This window comes from Capsicum annuum, unplaced genomic scaffold, assembly GCF_002878395.1.
Source record: "Capsicum annuum cultivar UCD-10X-F1 unplaced genomic scaffold, UCD10Xv1.1 ctg5004, whole genome shotgun sequence".
Taxonomy (NCBI): Eukaryota; Viridiplantae; Streptophyta; class Magnoliopsida; order Solanales; family Solanaceae; genus Capsicum; species Capsicum annuum.
Genome location: NW_025857878.1, coordinates 16,461 through 20,575, shown reverse-complemented (window position 1 = coordinate 20,575; position 4,115 = coordinate 16,461).

Genomic DNA, 4,115 nt, shown 5'->3' with positions numbered 1-4,115 from the left:
TCCTTAGATAGAATCTCTGTTCGCGGATCAGTTTAAAAGAGTCAAAACCAGTTTTGAAAAAGGATTCCCAAAGGTGACCTGGCACACCTAATTATGTCAAGTGGCGACTTTGAGTTTAAAAGTAAATAATCCTTTCGAAACAAATTCTCATCTTTTGTCACTTAACAATAAAACCCTTTCAAATTTAAAAATAATCCTTTTGAAAAAAAAGGGGTGTGACATGGCCTATTCCAAACTTTTCAATTTCCGTGCTATGACCTCTTGTTCCTCTATCGCGACAGGTTTCTCTGTATCAAATAGAAATGCAGGTGGCTGAGCGTACCCATACGATTCATTCATTTTCAAAGTAGGATCCGGGGCATAATACTTACTATCCGAAACCTTCAATACTGGCTCACTGGCAGACCGAGGAAGCACTATTGTTGGACGCACAGCATATATGGGAGCTTCAGGTGGTGGCGGAGCCACGAACACAGGCGCTGCCGGTGGCGCCGGCTGAGTCACGGGTCTTGGTTGAGGAACTTCCAGGGGCACACTAGAAGTGCCAGGGTAATATTGCCGCGGAGTGAATCCTGGTGCGTGCTCCGATGACTCAATGGGAACATAGAATTACGCTTGAGAGAGAAGTGGGAAATTGGGGATATTCCCAAGATCTTTAGGGAGTGGAGGAGGAGGCATGCCACTAGCCCATGCTTGGTGCAGATCTAGCAATTGTTTTCTAAGTCTCAATACCTCATCATTGCGTTCTAAACTTTCTTCCCTAGGATCCTAATTTGGGTTAATAAGTGAATTTTCAATCTCCCTACTAGCCATGGAAAGCTTTGCTTTTGATCTAGTTAAGTACAGATGACTAGCCAGAGTGCTACAAGCCAACCACTTATCTGAAAGAACATGCTCATCAAAGACAAAACCCGTTAGGATTAGGTCAGGCAACAAGCATAGAAATCACATTGTATACATCCTAGGCTTATGCACATTTCTACCGGCCTTTGAGGGTAATGAGGCCATTTTAATACCATCGCGATTTCTCCATTACGTTATCACACCTCGTTCTTTTTGCTTTTAATCTTCACTTCTCTCTTCTTTTGCATCAGTCTCTTCTCTTTGTCTTTTCTTCTCTTATTGCTCTTTCTTTCTTTCCTGCTCTCCCGATCTCATTTCCTTTTATCATTCTTTATGGCTTTTGTTTTGCTTTAAAAGAGGAAAATTAGGGAAAATCAAAGAAACAAAATGATTAGATCGAACCCAAAAGTAGGTTGCCTACGTATCATGTTGTACATGAATCTGATCTTGTATAGTTCGGGAGATGCATGCATGCACCACAAAGTTGAAGATTTTGGATGTTTGATTTTTTTTTTCAAAGAATACGTAAAAGGAAACAACCCCGTAACTTTACTACATTTTATAAAAGAGACAACTAAACAAACTTCGAATTTAAGACAACTTTAAAACTGATTAACAAAAACTAAACATCATTTTAGACCCCTAAGATAACATGCGTCATACTCCTAGTAGAGACTCTTAATGTTAAAACAAACATGACACCAACTTAACAAAGACACAATACTACAATGGCAGAAAAGTAAAGGACTCAAACAAAACAAAAGATAGGAAATGCTCCTTCAAACGGGTGCTCTGCGTGATGACCCTGGCTGAGATGGACTAGTCTGTGAAGTTCTCTTCCTTCCATTCAAATTTTGTTGCATATCCTACAAAGACACCCTGATATTTGGGAAGAATTTTTTGACACGTATCCCTGCCTCATGGGGAGTGCACCTGGAAAGATTGTTCTAACACCTTTCTACAGTCTTGAGCAAATATGATAACTGAACTCTCAGTGTCTCCACTTTGGACCCCGCACTTTCATCCTGACTGTTATCAACAATGTATTCTTCTTGTATTCTTCCTCTAATTTGCAAGGGCAATGGCCTACTAATACCCCTAGGTATGATTTATATCCAAATCTCATATATTTGAGTGTACCCTGGATTATCCAAGCCTACTTTGAGAGTATACACACCTAGCTTTATTGCGTGATTCCAGAATTCTTTGAATTTACTTTCACCTAAGGCTTGATCCTTAAAATGCTAGCATCCTTCAGAAGGTCCATTACCCGTGGAACGTCCTGTAGTCTACCCAACTAGCGCATTACCTTAAAAGGAGAGTACGGTCTGGTGCTATTGATTCCTAACAAGACTACAAGAGGTTGCATCCGACAACCACACAAGATTATTTTTGGACAAAACCAGAGATAGGTCCACAGAATGTTGTCTTCAGTTCTTGACTCAATAAATTCAATCAAAGTATTGATCCCTATCGGTAGCAAGAACTTATCAAAATGCATTCTCTAATTCATGGATTTCACTCGCTTAGGCATGCAACGATCAATCACATCCAACCTAATCAAATAAGGCTCATTCAAGTGCTCCATCATCCACAATTGCAATATCAGGTTGCTTCTGTCAAAAAATCTCATCCCGCCCTTCACCTCGGTTAAAGCTTTGTATATTTCTGCCAAGATCATAGGTACGAGTGTGAATGTTTCCCCTAGATTTTTATGAAATAAGGCCATCACTACAGTCAGCAAGCGAGTATTAACCCGTCTTTCTTCTAATAGGAAGACCAAAATGACATCAAAGAGAGAGTGAAGACTTCTAGACGACATTTCTCCCAATTCTCCTTGGTTGTATAGAACTCGTCCCAAAAGCAATCAAACCCGTCTGAAGTCCCAATCCGAGCATACAAATAATCAAAGGAGACCCAAGATTGGTTAAGGCACGTCAAGTGGTTATTGGACTTAAAACCATAACCATGAAGAAATCGTGTGGGAGAATGAGTTCGTGCCCGAATCATTATTTTCTTAATGTAGGTCAACTTAAAGAAACCAGATATCTCTGCCAGAGTAGGCATCATTTCACAATTTCCAAACCTAAACACCAAACAGCTTGGATCCCAAAAAGTCGATATACCCTCAATCAGGTCTGGGCGGGGCGTAAGATCCAAGAGGGAAGTGAGAGTGCCTAACTTCTTTGCCAACCCTTGTTTCTCGACGTAGTTAAACATGCCCTACCATTTGATTAACTTTTTGGGTACCTTGCCAACCATCCGGACTCTGAACTTTGTGGACAGATCCATCCTGTAATAACACATAAGACATTATCTCAAAATTCGACAGGAATTAAAGATTCCCAACCCTTGGGAATTTGACCCGGACATATGTCGAAGGGACAGACCACTTTATGACTCCAATTTACCGAACAGTATCACTGAATAAAATCAGCCTACTTGGCTAAGACCTACTAACAACACTAAATTACGAGGAGAAAGAGCTAGGCTAATGCTAAGACAAAGGCTAAAATAAGATTATCGGTCCCACCGAGGGTTGCCTACGTATCCCATTTCGAGGGACGGGAATCAGGTATGCGTAGTTTGTTCGGATTAGACAATTAAAGATTAAAGGACCGACTGAACCCTAACTTCAGAGACGTGACTACAACGATGAAAATAAAATCTTTTTGGGGATTTTAAATTTGACACTCCACATAAGACTGATACCAACAACTATGAAAGAAAAAATCTTTTTGGTATTTTCATGAAATGTAAAAAAACTGCTATAATTTTTGCATTTTTCTTTTAAAAAAACTCATATGAATAAAAAATCTTTTTTGAAGTTTTCAAATTGTGAATACTTGCTTAAGGAAACAAAAGAAAAATCTTTTTGATGTTTTTGATTTTGACAAATGAGTGCAAAACGTAAAAAGATTTTTTTGAATTTTTGGATTGTGAAAAACAAAAGCCCTAAAGATCTCTAAAAACTACGAAACTCTCTTTTTTTAATCCTTTTCTTCGACTCACTTTTTTCATTGCCTACACACTTTATTTCTAACACATGTTTTCCTCAAATCAGTTCGTCAAAAGACCCCATTACCCTCAAAGATGCAACATTTAGCACGTAGTGATGCGGTAGAGATGTGTCTCCTATAAAGGACCAAATGGGCCCCACTAGGTCTCAATATGATGCACATAAGTATGACCTAAAGGCTGACCTACGTTGGGATTCACTAACAAGGCTGTTCGGAGGAGCGTATGGTTGATAGTGGTTGCTTTAGCTGTCC